Here is an 18,471-nt window from a genome sequence, read left to right as displayed (position 1 = left end):
ATTCAATGTACCCCTGAGCTAGGTTTAGTATGAACCATACAGCAAGTTACTAGCACCAGTAATTGACAGGTCTTCATACTGAAATGGGAGGGTACTTTGCAGGATTACTTAGATCATGGATCATACAAATACAGATCTACACTTGCAACATGGATGTGTGATACCTGAGTCTCTGAAGGAAATGGGTTTAATGCAAATGAATTTAAAAAGAACATTTTGCAGTTTCCATGTTGTCCTTGGCAAACTGGAAAAAGAAACACCCAAGTGTGCAGTTGGAGAGGATATTCACTCGGGCACAAATGGGTGACTGTGGTTGTGGGATATTAGTCCTTCCTGGATAAAAAAATGAATCTGCATCTCAAATGAGAACTAGTATCATTTGTTGTCATAGCTTCTCCCTTTAACCATCAGCAGTAAATGCTTCAGAAGAAGCTTCAAGAAATTCTATAATTTGCCTGAAGATGAATTTCTGTTAATGATTCTTTCCCTGTCCCTCTGACTTTATGACAGGCTAATGCATTGAAATATTAACGTTTTTATCCCTTCACACATTTTACACTGTCTAGTCCTTTCTCCAAATTTAATCTCATGTAACAGTGAATGCTTTCACTTTAATAGCTAGTATTTCCTTTCATCCCTTTCAAATTTATATCTTTTTAATTCCACTGGACGAACTCTTGTTCGTAAATTATGAAAAAAAAGATGCCTAGAAATGTAGGATTTATCTTCTTTGTGCCATTCATTATTTTATATAAAGCTCTATCATGTCCTTTCTTCATGCCACCCAGATACAAAATTTTCTCTCATCCTCTAATCATTTGCATTGCCTGTCTCCAGATGATCTCTGTGTCTTCTGTATCTATTTTGTAGCTGAGTTCCCAGAACTGAATAAAGTACTCGCGCCATATCAAATAACCAACCTTTGGGAATTACAGTGTTTCCAGACTGATTTTTAATTTCCCACTAGCATTTTGTTTAACAGAGATGTACACTGAACTTTCCACAGTAATGCCAGGAATTTTTTTCTGAGCAGTTGTACTCGATTAAGGCCCCAGTAGGTTGTGTGAATAACCCAAAATATGCCACCCCAGTGTTATGCTAACCCAACATTAATCCCTTTTTCTGCTATGGTGTTTATTCAGCTCCTTAGGTTAGGCTTCCCTTTACTGTCTCTGAGGCTTTTCAACAGTAAGCAAAATTAAATAACTGTGCATTCTGTATGATGCTGCATCGTTTTACCCCTTTCTGGATTGATAATATTTTTAATTAGCCCTTTTAAGTAAGGTGCTCCCTTGAGATGACATGTAGCCACAGGAGGCCATGAGGAGTTTAGATTTGGGATGCATCTACACTGCCCGACACAATGAATACAAACACATTGGGGCATGTCTGTAATGGCCCAACCCAAGGGTTGTCTGTTTCTCAGCAGGCTCCTTCACTGCTTTAATTTCCAGGCCATGGTATCTCAGCACAGCAGCACACGGTGAAGGGTGGGCATGAGCCTGGCCCTGTTGGAAGTCAACCCCGCCATAGTTCATATTTGCTTTCTGACAGTTTTAAATGCTCATCAGTACTTTCTCTCCCACCACAAATTTGGGTAGAAGCCTTTACAAACCTCTGATAATTATTTTGTTAAATGCTCAGCTGCATTTCTGGATATATGTATACATACTTGGTTTTCTTTACACCAGCATCTTCGCAATGTGGTTAATAAAAATATAGAGAAATAGGAAGATTGTGAATCTGAGCATACCACGGATACCACGGGCCTGGTAACTGCAGTGCTCCCTCTCAAGCCCTCCTCACCTCAAAAAACCTTTTGTGTCCCTCATCCCTGAAAGCCTCTTTGAGCCACTGCCACTGCCGCAGTGGCTCTGCCCATCTGGAGCTGCCTCTGAGAAGCAGCCGGCAGAGCTGGGAAAGGCCTGGGTCCTTTTGGCACTCCAGCCCTTCTGTACTGCTGTAGCCTTGTCTCTTCAGGAGATCCAGAAATCTCAAGCAATAGTTTAAAATATGCATTTCTTTCCAAGGTAAAGAAAAAAAAATGCTCTGGAGAAAGCATATTTTCCTTTTACAAAAGACAGAGTCTACAAGTTCATCCCCTATTTTAGCATATTCATGTTTTATTGCTTTCTTCAATTATCACTTCAGCTCATTTTCCATATTCCAAAGTCTCTAATTTCCAAAAGGACTGCTAGCCTATAGACACAGAAAAATGGTTTTGCACTGTCTCCTGTCAGAACAATTATTACATTATTTAAAATTTATATTATACATATCTAAAAGTCTGCAATTAAGTCCCACTGCACTTGCCACTACCCAAATGTGTAACTAATGGCATTTCAGGCCCTCAGGAAAAACATTTAATTCTAAGGTAAACTCCTCAGGGCAGAAATTATCCATATTTTTGTTCTGTGGGAAAGCAGTACCTGGGGTTGGTGCAGCCTAGAGGCTGCAACACAATCCTAATAATAATAGTAATAATAATTAATATTAATATTAAATGTTGTTCCTTCTGTTTTCTCACAGCTTACTCCTATCTTTTGTTTACAGATGATGTAATAAGACTGTGTTTCATTCCTTCAGCTGAAGAATTCTTTATGCAAGGTTTTGGTGCTGGTTAAGGATACTTTGCTCTGCTTCCAGGGAACAAATAGACCAATAGAATAAGTGTTTGGTGGGATGAATGGTGTTCAGAATGAGGACAAATTAAGAAAGAGAGGGGAAACCATCAAAAACTGCTCTGCTCCACATGAATGTTAACACTTTTCAATGTCCCACGGTGAATTCCTTCAGTACACCAAGTTACTGGAAAAAATTTGCTGCACTGAGAAGGACACGCACATCACTGCTGAGTCAGAAGATGGCCATGGTCACATCAGCACACATTCTTTTCAGTGTTTGTTTTTGGGAAGTTTGTCACCCTACCCCAAAGGAGTAGGTACTCCTTAACAATTGCTGCCAGAAGGCATTCCAGATGTAGATTTTAAACATATTGACCTTAAGCCAAACTGGGACATATAGGGACAAAATGTCAAAATGCAAAGGTAGGATAGCTTAGCGTTAAAATGTTACAAACTGCAATTGCTCATTTAGTACTTATTTATTACTGCAATGCAAGGGTTTAATAGTTGTATGTTTCATTCCCCTCTCTGTAAGTATAGAATTATTGTGACTGCCAAGCAACAGCTTGGCATGGTTGCAGTTAGTGCCCTACTCTGTGAATGCTATTGCAAAAGTTAGGTTCCAAATGACATTAATCCAGTTAAAAATTCAAGCAGAGTTTTAAAAAATTTTTAAAAAGCAACAAAAACCACACAGTATAAAACACTTTACAAGCACTAGAACAATGACTTGGCTAAAGTGCTATCCTAAAGATACAGGCGATATCCATCTACAAAAATGGCTCATCTCTGTGAGTAAAATATAGAAAGCTTGATAGGAAAAGTAATCTAGAAGGCATGGCTATCTGCACAATGCTAAGACATGTCCAAATGAATTTTCCTGCAAAACCTTTAAAATATCACCTTATTGTCTCAACTGCCCCTTGTGGAAATGCTATTCTTTACCTTCAGCCTGGAGAGGGAGGTGTTTAGAAGCCTGTGTGTAGATTAAAAGCCCTAGGAACACATGAAAGGCTATCAGTACTCAGGTGCTTTGTATTAACGAAGACCAGATAATAAGCGTGCCTTTCCTATCATTTTTCTTTCCCTTCATGTGTTTCCACCTGGGAGAAAGTGCTATGAATTTATTTTGTAAGAAAAATTATTACGCATTATAGCAACATTGCTTTCTTCCTGTCAAAATAATGACCACTTCTTTAAGCAACATTTCATTGCTCAGCTTTCTTTTCTAAATGCATCTTAAGCTTAAAAGCATTATACACTCTTCCAAAAGATTTTAGATTATGGAATGCTTTCCAGTTTTTAGAGGGTTTTGGGTTTTAAGGTTTTTAAAAACTGTATCTATTATGAATATTGATATTCCATTTGATTAAAAGAATGTGAGCATCCTTTTATATCAGGTAAAATAGGCAGCATTTCTCCTATGCTATGCTATTGCAGATCTTTCACTTTTCTAATGTTACTCTTTTCTCCTCAAAGCAAGCAAATTCACTATACGGTAGAACAAACGAACAAAAAAAATAACCTCTCCTATGCTCTGACTGGATTTATATTACTTTTTTTTTCTTCTTTTTTTAACTCTCAAATTGGTATTTAGCATGCTGATTTGGTAGATAAATGTGTGGTGAGCCCCTGTCTTTCATACCCAACCTTCTCTCTCCCTCATTTGTGCTGCCACTGTCATTTGGCTGTGTGATGGCCTGCCAGCAGCTCTGCTGTAAGCTGGGCTGCTTTGTGAAGAGCTCCTGTGGGGGTCTTTCTTGTCTTTGGCAAACTCTTCATAAAGAGTATTTTCTGCAGTGTGCCAGCAGCTCTTGGCACAGATTCATCAGCTCACAGTGACTTGCAGTGCGGATACTTAATAGTCATCCCCTGTAGCTTGGCAGTAGCTGAGATGGATAATGCAGCCTTCAAGTCGCTCCTTGCACGTTAGGTTTCTTCTGCATGGCAAACTTGGAAAGTCCAATTCAATCCATATGAACCAGGGAAAGAGAGAAGGGGAGATCTGTCTTGCACTTTGAAGGATGTTTTATCAACTTTGCTACTATTGAAAGAATAAGAATGTTTCAGGCAGAGAAATTAGAAGAGGATAGATCCAACAATCTGATACTGCTGAGCCTTCCATGCAGGAGGAGGAAAGGAAGAAGAACAGAGGAACTGCCTCAGCTTTTGTCAGTCATGTCAAGCAGGGAGAAGGATGTGAAGATGGGCATCCCTGTAGGCTGATGCTGTAGGAAAACAAGCCACTCCCACGACTCAGGATAACCCTAAATCTCAAACATGTCAAACACAGTGATATCCCCCACATACCTGGCTGCTTTACCCTAATTCATTTTCAGCCTTTCCCTCCTCTTCCTTCCAATCACCCGTGCTTCCCTGCCTGTTTACAGCACACAGGACAAGCACTTCAGCTCCTCAGCCCATAGGGCCTGCTGCATAATACTAAGTGCTCTGCAGAAAAGCCCCTTGGCACCTTTGGATCATGAGCCACCATCCAGAGGGGTCCCATAAGCAAGTTCCCACACAAAAGCAGTTCACACCTGAGGATGTGGAGCTAAACCACTTTCAGAAATGAAAAACTGTTGCTAAAAATTTGGTCCTGGCTTTGTAGGGGTTTCGTGGTGATGTTCTGGGACCAAACAAGCTGCAAAGGGCAGGAGGGCAACAGCGAGAGTGCACGACAACTCCCATGGTTATTTAATGTCATGGGTGCTCCCTCGGTCCCTGCTGCCCTGGGATCCCTTCTCGGAGTGTGAGTGTACCTGTGTGTGTGTTTTGGGGACAAATCTCCCTGAGGAGGCGGCAGGGCTGGGACGGGGATGCTCTGGGCCGAGAGATCGCATCCTAATCCGAGGATGCAGTCGAGGTGGGGGCGGCGAGGCGCCCTCCCAACCTCCGGCCGGGCTGGGCGGTGCCGGGGGCCGGCTGCCGGCGGAGGAGGAGGAAAAGGCCAGGATATTCCTGAATGAACGGCTCGCTCCTCACCCCACACCTCCGCCCGGCTCCCGCCTCCCTCCCGCCACTCGCCGGTGTCTCTTCGAGGCGCAGCCAGTTTCTATAGCGACGGCGCTGAGCCGCGGCTCTTCCGAGTAGTAACAAAGCCGGCTTGGCTGCCCGCTGCCGCGCCGGGGCTGCGGGGGGAAGCGGCTGCCTCTGCCGAGGGCACCGCGACAGGTACGGAGCGAGGGGCTGCCCGCCGCCCGCCCCGGGGGCCAGGCGCTGCTGCCGCCGGGGCACGGCTGCGGGAGGGACAGGGGCTCGCCGCGGGGAGAGGGGAGGCGTCCGTCCGTCCGTCCGCCCGTCCGTCCGTCCGTCCGTGCGCTGGGGTTGTGGCAGCCGATGGACAGCGGGAGGGCTGCGGGCGGGCTGCCGCAGGTGCGCACCGGCTGCCGCTTCCCGACTTGGCCCCGGCGCGGCCGCGGGCTCCGGGACGGGGCGGCTGCCGCCGTGCCCCCCGTGCCCCCCGTGCCCCCCGTACCCCCCGTATCCCCCGTGCCCCCCGTGCCCCCCGTATCCCCCGTGCCCCCCGTACCCCCCGTGCCCCCCGTACCCCCCGTGCCCCCCGTACCCCCCGTATCCCCCGTACCCCCCGTGCCCCCCGTACCCCCCGTATCCCCCGTACCCCCCGTACCCCCCGTATCCCCCGTGCACCCCGTGCCCCCCGTGCCCCCGTACCCCCCGTGCTCCCCGTACCCCCCGTACCCCCCGCCTGCCGGGCGGCGGCACGGGCGGGCTCCGCGCCCCGCTGGCAACCGCGGGGCTCGGCTCGTCCCTCTCCGCCGGGGACAGCGGGGCTCCGCGTCCTTACGGTTACCCCTTCGTAGTAATACTGATAATTTCGCTGTTGTTGTTATTTAAACCCCCCCCCCTCCCCCCGGAAATTTTGGGGTTACAGAGTTTCATCTCTTCATGTTTATAAAGTAATGATGAATAGGGCAATAGCCTTAAAATGCGCGACTTAGTTTCAAAAGAAGAAATCTAAAGGATTGGTGTTGTAGAGTAAACAAGACAATTACTGCTTGTTTTTAGGAGTAAGTGTACGGAAAGGTTTTAGGTAAAATGAGTCTGTAGCTTTCCGAGTCAGAAGGCTGAGGAGGTAGAGATGATAAATGTTTGCTTATCTTGGGCATCCAAGGTTAGGCAAGAAGAAGCCGTCTTCACCTCCTGCGATACGAATGTCAGAGTGGCTGGGAAGGTCATTAGCAGGTCATTAGCCTGAGCAATGCTTGTGGTGACTGTAATCAATAACATCCGAATGACAGTGTCTGTGTGAATAGACACGGGTTTCTACAGAAGTTTAAAATTCAAAGGAACTTCCTGATGATGAGAGAAGGCTGACCCCGCATGATGAGGTCTTAGGGAGCAGTCATTGTGGCTCATTGCTGAGTGATTTAGGAAATAAACGAGATCCTGGGCCAAAACAAAATTGTGCTGTGACATGTATGCAGCCGGCAGCACGTTAAAGATGGGAATCTTCCTGGCTGTGAACAAGAGGGAAAAGGGAAATAATACGTGAGATGAGGACACTGTGACTGAGGACATAGTTACTGAGTAGGTGGACAAGGACTGACATTTTAAGTAATATGTAATCTAAATATCAGATTATTTGAGATTGAGAACACTATACATAATGTAAGATCAGGGTATCAAAACTCAAAGGCTAAGCATTGACTGGAAGTCTGAGAAGTATATAAATGAAATGCTGAGTGAAAACTGGAGCTACCTGTACATTAAGTAAATTATGTGAAAACAGTGGAAAGAGAAGATACAGCTCATCAGCAATCACGAATACAAGTAGAAAAGAAAATGGAGACAGGCTTCTCTTACATGAGATGTATAAATACAATGAAGTTTTAAATGAGTGTTGATCAAGTTTAAACTTTCCTTAATATAACATTTAAATCAGTATTATCATAACGATATGTGGACTGGAATTCTAGGGTTTTTTTAGAAACAGGAGTCACAAAAAAAAAAAAAAAAAGAGTGTAATTTCTTAGATATGCAGTAGTTTTCCCAGTGTTTATAAGTGGTTGTTCTTCTTTTCTTTCAAAAGTGTCACAACAGTTGTTTTGTTGAAAAAGTTATAACCTTCCGAGTGACCTCTGTTTTTCATGCAACACAGGAAAGCAAACTCTTGAGTTCATAAAAATGTAGCCCTCAGATTAATTTAGTATGATGGAAAATAACATTTCAAGACCACACTGTGAACCACCTGAAATTGAATGCACTTGCAGAAAATAAAAGGTCAGCTGTGCATAATAAGGGCCTGGACACTTCTACCCCCATAACTGTATGGCAGAGAATGAGAAGCATCAGAACTTAGTATCTTAAAAGTGAAAGGGATAGGCAAAATATTTATGCTTATGCTGCCTTATGACATTTCAGTCCCAAAATTGTTCCTTGTGGAGCAATTGCAAACTCCACTAGACAAAGTTTATCAGTGGAAAAAATGTAGTAATTGAGGCAGTTCCAGGAAAGAATTCTGTAGTTCAGTATAGATAATACACCCCATAATATAGGCTAACATGCAAAAGAGCTTCTAGTGGTCAACAGTGCTAGCAATTAGATCACAGTCTCTCAGACTGTCATTTCACACCTTTCTGGTGCTCCTCAGTCCATAATAGGTTTATAGGAAGCCTGCTGTCAAATTTTCTTGAAAAGCATCATCTAAAGCTGTGCATTCTGTGCCATGATGTAAGGCCACTGCAGGAGTCTACTTGCCACTATTCCTCTTGCTGTGTTCAATCTTAATATTTTTATCTATATCCTAGTTTGATGATGTGCTGTTAAATATTTTATTCTGGAAATGTACATGTGCTTGCTGTAGCCAGCAACTCTTTCAAGTATACAGGGACTTATCACCTGCTGCCTGGAGGCTGTGATTTCAGTTCTCCCCACAAGGTTGCTAAGGAGTACTAGGGATCCTTGGAGAGTAAAGCTCAGGAAATTCTCTTGTGGCCTTTGCACACACTGTGTGCTGAAGCAGTGCCTGTCCAATATAAACTACTGTTCTGACAATAATGTAGTATGACCAGATGTGTACCTTATGTATCACACTGTAACATAATTGTGACTTTCTAGTAAAAAAAAAAAAAATCTGAAAGTGTGATGTGCTGTGATAAGCTGAAAAGTGCTCCAGCCTCTTAATAATGTACCTTAGGTTTAAAATTCATTTGCAAAGACAAATCAAGAAGTACAAGATGTGTAGCTTTTAGCCTACTACAGCTCTACAGTTTTTAAAATAAAGTCCTGTGTGTTTCATTCAGATTGTTTTTTCCTGCAGAGATGATGCAGCACAGCATTTTAGGCATAATAAATTTAATAAATAAATTCAACATACCTCTCCTTTTCCCATTTTATCTTTTCCACCAGTGGACACAAACATTCAGTAGAAGTTGAAACAACTCAGCAGTACTTTAAGTTTAGTCCAGATAGCATGAAAAGCTGAGATGTTCTCGCATCTCTAAAGCATTGAGCAGAGACTTCAAATCCATTTAGGTTTTGTCTGATCCTTCTTGTCATTTCCAAGAAATTTAGCCGAAGTGTTACAAAGCAGTAATTCTCTGAAAGACTTAGGTTCACAAGTGTTTTGTAGATACATTTTGCATTTTGAAAGTAACATCTATAAAGATTACCACCACAGGTGATAGTTCAGAAATTGGAGAAAGGAATAGGGACACACTGTCTTACCTCTCAGCTTTTCTACTTCAACTTGGAATTGTCCAAGTTATTTGCAGAAAGGTGGCCTTGTAGAAAAGAAAGTGGTGTGACCATCTGGTTTTGAGAATAACTGTAAGGAAACCTGACGGTGTATGGGGCTGTAGTGAGGGAGGAGGTGGGAGCTGATGTGCAGCCCATGATGCAGACATAGCCCTGGAGTCAACAGGCTTGGTGGGAGAGTTACTTGGGACTGGTATAAGGAGTCAGGTTGAGATGGGACTGGGACTGGGACAGGCTGGTGGAGACCCAGCCAGGAAAATCTGGTGTTAGACTGTGTACATCAGTCCCTCCCAGCAGATGGCCCAGCTCAGGGATGAAGGCTTCTTTTAGGCCCCCTCTTGTAAGTCTTCAAGGCTGTGTTGGCAATATCCATTGCAGAAGGTCTTTGTCAGGAAACTCAAACCTTTCCATAATAGTTCCAGGGCAGGTGTTGTTCCAGGCAGGGGAACTGATCTTGGCAGGCAGTGCATGGCAAAGAAAGAAAACTCCCATTTCAGATGGATAGCCAGTCTGTACTCAGGCAGGAGATGTTCTCCTGTGAACAGAAAGAAAATATTCCCCCCTTGGTGACTCACAGGCAGTGACCTGATCAGATCTGCTTGAAGAAGCATCTGACCTTGAAGCTTCTGCTGTGGAGTATCTTTATGTGAAAGTATGGCTTGACCACTGAGGAGCAACACTGCAGGTGTTTACCAAGAACCTGCAGATGCCATTTCCCTCCCAATATATGATGGGAAGACCTGGAGTATTTCCACAGAAGTATTTTCTGTTGAAAACCAACATGTTCAAAACTCAAACTGATACTGGCCTTCCACTCTTTAAACAATTCCTACAAGTAACTCTCAAAAAAGCTTTAAAAGGCTTATCAATGTTTCTACCGATATTGAAAATATTTATTCAGTTAGAATTTTATTAATATCTTAAGCAGAAATTTTGAGTAGTGTTTGAATCACCAGGTGGAGTGTTGTGTAACGTGTGTGTAATGAGCGCTTTTATCTTCCTGTATCTTTCAGTTCACTGAATTACACTTCTATGCTCTTAAAGTGACAGCTAAATGAAAGTCAAAAAAATAAACAGTGCTGTGTTTGGTGCTAGGTTAAAATGGTACAATGAGTGAATTGCAGGGCCATAAATTATACAATGAGAATAAAAAAACAATTCGCTAAATAACTGCCGACTATGCTGCAAACTCAGTGAAGCTTCCTGTGGAAGAAAATGATGTGTTATTGTATGACTAAAACTGTATTGTAATATATATATTCAGTGGAATGCTGATGTTTTGTAATGCTCTAGTACTTGGATTTGCTTTCAGCATATTACAGATATTTTACTGTGTCCACTGAATCAAAGAGCACTTTTGTAGCTGATGCTTATTCCTGTAATCAAGTTGCCTCTCATTCTCTGACAAACTAAACAGATTGAGCTCTTTTAAGCTTTTCCTTGAAGGAAATTTATTCACCTGAATATTTTTTTGTGACTGTCTCACTGTGCCTGTGAAAAACTGTCTAAACCGTTCAAAATCCTATATAGATTGTGAGCATTGTGACTGTGCAAAATATCTTAGTTTGACTTTCATCACAGCCCAAAAGGCAATGGTATCTCAGCTGTGTTTCCCTCCCATGTTGCTAAATTCATGTTGCAAAGATCTCACATTCAGATCATTTGTCTCTGTGACTTCTCTACATCTCTGATCATTACAGGGGGGTTGGACTAGGTGACTTTTAAAGGTACATTCCAACCAAAACTGTTCCAGTCTGTGATTCTCTATTCACAGTGTAAATTACGTATCCAGTTTACCTGAATAGTCAAAGCTTTTTCTACAGTAATCTGACACACTAACAGTGCAGCTAGCAAGTACTTAAATGTTAAAGAGGAGAACTTTTTTTTGTGTTCATTTCTCATTTTATTTGTATCACTTGACCAAAGTTGTTAGGTGGAAATGCTCTCTGTGCTTTTCAAGATTCTAATATATTTCTCTTTTATTCTCTGCCATCACCACAGCAGACCTAAAGTTGTCTTTTTCTTCTAATAGGTCTCTGAGATATGTCCCTGATGTTTGTGATATTAAACTCAAGGTCAACACCTTGAATAACATTTGTTAAGTAAATGGAAAAGAAATATTATCTTATTAGTCAGATCTATCTAAAAAGACCAAAAAGGGAGAGCATCTTCTGACAGTATTTATACTCAAGATGATAGGCATGGGTACCTGCTCATTTAAAGATTAGCTAACAATGAAAAATTTAATTTTTGGCCCTCTTTGTGGTTTAAAAATTAGGAACAAGTATCTATTCAGTAATATAAAAACTGCCCTCTTTATATTGTAAGTTTTTCTGAGCCTTAAATATCAGCCTTAATCTTAAAATGCCATGTGTTCCATAGGACAAAGGGAGAGCAGAATGCATACCAACAATGAATCATCTGTTTTTGTTATCAGTCATTCAGACCCTTTGGTGATGGATGGGTGAATAGATTGAGCCTAGAGCTCTAAGCCAGCTTGGCAGCTGGCAGGTATGTCCCTGGAAGCTCACCAAAATGCTTTCTGAAGCACCACACTTCTGTTTTAATTGTTGTATTTAGCAAAATCATATCCTATAATATAAAGTATCCTCTTAAGACAATAGGATCACACCTAGCTATACATCTACTATCAGTGGAACTTAAGCATACGGAGATTGTACATGTGCTCTGGTAGGGACATGAAGAAGGATGCTTGGTTTTTTTGGGTTTGTTTTTTTTTTTTTTTTTTTGTGGGTTTTGTTTGGTTTTTTTTTTTGGTTGTTTTTTTTTTTTTTACAGGGTAATAGAGAAACAACTCTTATAAGAGTTGGAAAGTCGATAAATTCCACAAAAATCCCAAGTGAACTAAGTTTTCAGTAGATTTTGTGTCATTTGTTTCTTAAGGATTAATTAAACTTTCTTACATTACTACTTTGAACAACTATGCCACCTGACAGGTGAGTTAAAGGCATTTTATAAGCCTGGAATGGAGAAGCACTGAGTGCAGTGGTATCTTCCTTCCTTCCCCTGGTATACCTCCTAAGACAGCTTGTTCCAAAGTAGTGTGCTGTGCTAATGGCAGCATTTAAGAATATTCTTTTCATGAATTTATTGTAACATGGCCAACACATCTGCTTCATGTTGAAGTGTTTTAGACTCTAGGGACAGTTCTCTGTGTGTTCATCAGTGTAAATGTAAGGCTTCAGAAATGCATATTGACACAGATTTATTAAAATATGAATTCTCATTGACTTTGGGACTGAGAGGAGGGAGGAATGGCAGAAAAAACCACATAGAAAGAAACTTTCTGGGGTGGCTCTTTTAAGTGCAGTTTAGGTATTCAGATATGGCTATGAATAGATGGAACAGCCTTCTGAACTTTATGCCCTTTTAAAAATTAAGTGGCCTGCCTATTTTCTGTTTCAGTAAAGTAAAATTATTCATGAAGAGAAATGTCAGTTGTACCAGTCTTATAATTAATTTTCAGTTTTAATAACATTAACAGGATTCTTCACTCACTGTTTGTCATTTATACAGATAGCTCATAGAGTGCATGTGTGTGTATTTGAAATTCTGTAGGTATCTTGAGAGGGTAACAACTTTTCTTTAGTTCTAGAACACACACACATGCGTGCACACACATTTATACATGGTACCTTCTCAAGACAGCTAGAGTATTTTAAATTATGCATATATATGAACATGTATATTTATATTTGCCAGACAGTCCAAGGGTATAAATTGACATAATAGATACATGTGTGGAAATTTTCTGCATTCAGTGATGAAGATTACTTTACAAACACATTCATCCCTGTAACCTTTTGTTTGCCTTTTGCTCAAGGAAGAGAAACAATTTTACACAGTATGATCAGTAAAGTGCAGCTGTGGACATAATTCTATGCAGGTGTCCAAACCAGAATTATCTATCCACTGACTGTAAAATAGTAACTTGTAATAAACAATCCTGCTGCATATTTGATGCCTCCTCCTTTTTACTGTATCACTTTGCACTTTCATTAACAGTGTTACATCTTTATGCCTAGCTTTTTCCCTCTTTTATTTTGCTTACAGTCTGTCTGCATGCAAGAAATTCAGACTCATTGAAACATATTTTTCTTTTAAGTTGTTTCAAAGAATTACCCTGCATGTTTTATTTTGCTACTCACACATTAGCTTTGTCAACCAAAGCACAGATAAAAAACAAAGCATGAAATAATGCTATGAGAAATAGTAAATACTGGAAAATAAAAAATATACAATGAACAGCATGTGGCTGTCTGTATTGAAAACTAAGGCTCATATCACTCTATTAATGCTGGTCCAGAGTTCTTTGATCATGTTTGAAGAGTTGCATTTGTCTGGGAATATCTGGAGGGTTGATATGGGTCGACTTCAACGAACACTTCCTTTTATGTTTGTATATTCATAAAATTTAAAATTCAAATGTCTTCATGTGTGTTATAGAAATGCACATAGCTGATGGATTAGATTCATTGTTTCCTGTTAAAATATTAGCAATAACTTTCATGAACAAGACACAGTAACATAGATTTTGCTGTGCAAAAGATAGTGCCTAAACAGACGGAAGTGCAACAAGTAGGGTTTGTCAGAAAATTCCAGAGAGGGAGATAATACTATTTGGCATCCGTTTTGAGTCACAATGGATTGGAGTGGTTTGCAGGGATTTTTGTTTGTTTTGACTTTTTTTTTTTTTATGGTGGGGAAGATGGATAATAAGGGTCTTTCAGGAAGAAATATTAATTACAAGTGGCATTTCTGCACTGGCATGTGGATGAGAAAAAAATTTGTGCTCTGGCAGTATGCCTGTTAAAATACCTAATTTTGCACTACCAGACACACCACAATACTTGTATCAAATTTTCTAGAGAATACACTGAAGGTGTGCAGAGCTCTCAGACAATGGGCAAATCATGAAAGACTTGCAGGAAAAAAAAAATCAAACTGAACCCATATATTGCAATATCATATTGTTCTGAGAGAAGAAACAAATCTTGGGAAGGCAATTTCATCAGCATTCATAGCACTAAGCAGTGGCCCAGCTCCTGTGCTGCCAGCTTCAGAACTGACGTCACCTGTCCACCATGACATACTGGGCCAGACTGGCACACAAATACTGAGCAGCTGCCTCACACAAATCTAGTTGCATATCTCTAGCAAAATAAAGACTCTAGTCAGAGATATGAATGGTTATTCACCCATTTGCAAAAAGAAAGGCAGTGTCCTAGGCAGCAAACAGCAAGCATCTTACATTCACTGATGAGCAAAGTGATAATGGGGAAACCACAGGCAATTGTGTTGATAGGAAATGGGTAAATATTGGGGGTCTGTTCAACTCAACCCACTGATTCCAGGGAGGACACTTGACAAAGCTCACATCTTGCATACAGCTCCAGTTGTCCATGAAACTTGGTTTATTTTTTTTTTCTCTGATTTTTCTGTCTGCTACAAGTCTGAGAGAAAGGGAACTGAGTCCTGTATCTCTGCTCTGCCTCTCCAGAGTGTCAGCTGCACTGGAATGACTGAAGTTAGGTTGTTGTGCTCCTGCTTTTAGGCTCTGGGATATGACAAGGAAGATATGCACAGGTCACACCAATTTTTGTGTTTCTTTCAGTTGCACTGGATCCAAAAAGGGCCATTGTTAAGGAATAGACAGTATAGAAATATCTTTGATCCCCTGCCTAGACTGAGTGAATTAGCTAAATGGTGAATATCTCACATTGTGCTATCATTATTGTTCATCATTGTGACAGGCCGGAAAGAGCAAACATAATAATTAACACTCAGCATCGTGATAATGCCATTGTGCCCCGGCTTTAAATTGTTTAAATAAAGCTTCTCTTTTATTTAAGTAACTCCCTGATAGTTCTGTTAAATCTTTCTTTTCTTCAGTCTTGAATCAACTTTTCAATAGAGACATCTTGTATCCTCTGGTGAAGTGGGCTTAAAGGCAGGGAATGTCTGTGTATGTGTGTGTGTCACTCGCTTTCAAGTACTCATTATTGACCACAGCTATGACTGAATTATTTTACTCAGATATCAGATAAAATTATCCAGTTAAACATTATTGTACACATATCTCTTGTATATGTGCAATGTATTGTATATTGTTTATATGTAGATTAAAGCATTAATCTATTTATGTAATGTTTAAAGAAATATATTGAGCTACTTTTCATGGAGTCATAGAATGTTTTGGTTTGGAGGCAACATCAGAGATCATCTAGTTCCAACCCTCCTGCCAAAGTCAGTGACATTGTCCACTAGACCTGATTGTTCAAAGTCCCATCCAACCTGGCCTTGGATTTCCACTTTTTTTGTTTTGCATTTTCAGAAATGCAGTTTTTTATTCCAGTTGAACAACATTTACTAACCACAATATTCTATCTGATGTGGTTTCCTTTATGAAGAGATACTAGTGCTCATTTTCAATGTGAAAATTGCAATTTCAGCTTTTATCTATGCATTTTCCTGAATATATAGTAATGGATTTATAAGTGTGGAAGCATAATGTGTCAAACAGCACACTCCCTCCTTTGTAACACTTGCTGGAAAATGCACTGTGTGTTAGACCTGCTTTTGAAAATCAGAATAATCAAAGACATAGTATATTATAAAGAAAAATACCTGGAAATATCAATGTTCCTGTTGAAATACATCCATATAAATTTTATCTTTATTTGATAGTGCAGTTCATGGGTAGTTGAAATAAAACTACATTCCTCACTGTGAATCACTGTCCAGGGGATTTGTGTCCAGCATCAGGAGGGTTCATAAGGCTCAAATGGACAAAGCCCTTCAGACCTGTCTCTTGTTGAGAATTGTAGCGGGCACCTTGGTGAGAATGGGATTGAATGGGTGCAGAAGGACCAAAGCAACCATGCAAGGAGGACTGTGAGAATGGCACCCAGATGAGGTGATCAAGATAACAGCGCACATCTGACCTTCCAGGGACACCCACTTCAGGAGACAGGTCAGTGAGTAAAGCCTGATGACTCACAGAAGTGAGTGGGAAGAATAGATTGTTTGCTGTTGCCTGAAGACAACAGAAATGCACATCCAGCAGCGGCACGTGTTTGCCAGCCTAAAAACAAGGATGAGGCATATCCTGTTCACCACGTCACTGCAAGGATTGTATCTCCATTATCAGTGCTGAACAGACTTTTGGTTACCTGTTTCCCTGTGCATATCATGGAGCTCTTCTACATATCACATTGAGCTCTTCTAAATTCTTGGTACACAGTTCTGCAATATTATTTTCTGGACTTTTCAGAATGTGAGGTTTAAACCAGATGATTTCCAGAGATTCCTTCCAATGTAAATTCTTCTGTAATTCTGTCATTTGAAAGCAGTATGTTCCATGAACTTCACTGCGCAGGTGATAAGATTAGTCTTGTGTAGGTTTATGGTAATTTCTTAAATCTTACACTTTTATCTTCATTTGTTTGAACTACCTATATTTTGCTTTTTAAAATTGGTTTTAAGTGACCTAGGTAAAAAAAAAAAAGGCATTTCTGAGCATAAAAATTAGTTTTAAATAATCTTGCACTTGAAAAAAATTAATTCAGGGTACCTTTCTGATCAGAAGGTTGTAAACCTCTGAACTTCAGGGACTTGGGATTGAAATGCCATCTCAGTTGTTGGCTGAGACAGGATCAATCACAAACAATGAGGATTATGTATCCACTTAAACAAAAATACAGTGTCCAGACTGAACTGTCCAGTTTGCAGACCTCATCTTGTCCCATTCTTTATGGTGTTAAGCTGATTGTATGAGGCTGGAGCCACAAGTAATCTCTCTCATTCAGCTCTGCTGCAATGTTTTTGGACATACAGAATGAAGGCTTGTTACTCAAAATCAAACGCATCTGTCAGCTCTATTGTGGGCCAGGAGTTGTGCTTTTGGTTTGCTGCTTGTCTGACAAAGTACAGTATCCTTAAAAACACTGAAGGATCTGCTGTGAACCCCACCAGCATTTACCCTTAGTATAATTCTCTGTAAATGAACAAAGTCATTTGTCATGGTGTTGGTCTGACAATTCAAGGAGTAAATGTACAATTAAATAAAACAGCTTTCTCCTTTTTCTTTTCTTTGCTATTTCACTGTAGCTATTTTACTGGCATTTTAGGTATCAAAATGAGTGCTAAATTTTGATCCCAAATATTTTTGTGTTGTATCAGCCTATTACTATTTATCCTCATTCATTCTTATCAGTGTGGTGGGCAACAGAAGGTATATTTCATTACTCCATTTATTTTCATATTCAGATTAATACCAATTTTTTGTATCATCTATTCTTGTATAACACACATTTTCCTCACCTCCCACCTCTGTCTGTACCTTAATATTTCTTAATTTGATTCCTGTCACTTGTAACATATGCCTTGTAACCTACACTTTCCTAGCTGACTTGGCACTTCCATTGCTTCCCTTCCTCTTACTTAACCTCCTTGTACCTTATTTTGGCCATCTTCCTAAAGTGTATAATTCTGCTTCTTTGAAATCCCTCAACAAATTCACCTTGTGTATCAAACTTGGTTTTATTCCACTCAGTCCTTCTCCCCCTGTACATGCTTCCTGCTGTGTTTACTTAGCATGCTAATTTAGAAAGCTTTTTCCTAAATTTTCTTCACTTGCACTTAGCCCTCTCTGTCCACTCCCTACAGCAAAGTCTTTCCAATTCATCATACTGCTACTCTCTTTTCTCTGGTTCACAGCTCTCCTCTGTAAGAATCCCAAGACTTTTCAAGTAACCATCTTATAAATTGTATTCTGTGATCAGTTGCACTCAGACACCACCAGTAAGACAATGGAATCGAGCCCAATGGCTTTGAACAGGTATAAAAGAGAAAAGATAGTGAGCATTTACTTTGATGGTCCTTTTTGCTCCATTTAGATCTTGTGCTTAATTATGTGGTTATTAAGGTGTTGCTGTAAGATGCCTTATAGGTTTTAAAGACAATTATAATGTGTAGTATTTTAATTTGTTCCTCTTGAGTAGCTGAGTTTATATCTTACCATGTGAAATGGTTAAGGATTGCTGTGGAGGGTGAGTGGGATCTCCAGTTCTTTCATAACCACTGGTGTCACAAGCCAGTGGTTCCA

At 40.6% G+C, this 18,471-nt stretch overlaps 1 protein-coding gene across 2 annotated transcripts in view; it reads left to right on the top strand.

The window, feature by feature from the left end:
* Window positions 1–5,600: 5,600 nt before the first annotated feature.
* Window positions 5,601–18,471, top strand: part of RNF182 (ring finger protein 182) — a 35,645-nt gene continuing 22,774 nt past the window's right edge. The window contains exon 1 of one of the 2 annotated variants that reach the window (XM_021553275.2): window positions 5,601–5,798. The gene's annotated coding sequence lies outside the window, so the exon portion shown is untranslated. Of the gene's footprint in view, window positions 5,799–18,177; window positions 18,205–18,471 lie in introns of those variants that run through there. The other variant, XM_077785643.1, reaches the window with a different exon arrangement.

Source organism: Lonchura striata, chromosome 1, assembly GCF_046129695.1.
Source record: "Lonchura striata isolate bLonStr1 chromosome 1, bLonStr1.mat, whole genome shotgun sequence".
Taxonomy (NCBI): domain Eukaryota; kingdom Metazoa; phylum Chordata; class Aves; order Passeriformes; family Estrildidae; genus Lonchura; species Lonchura striata.
The sequence above is the reverse complement of the archived record's forward strand: the minus strand, read 5'-3'. Positions and strand labels throughout refer to the sequence as shown.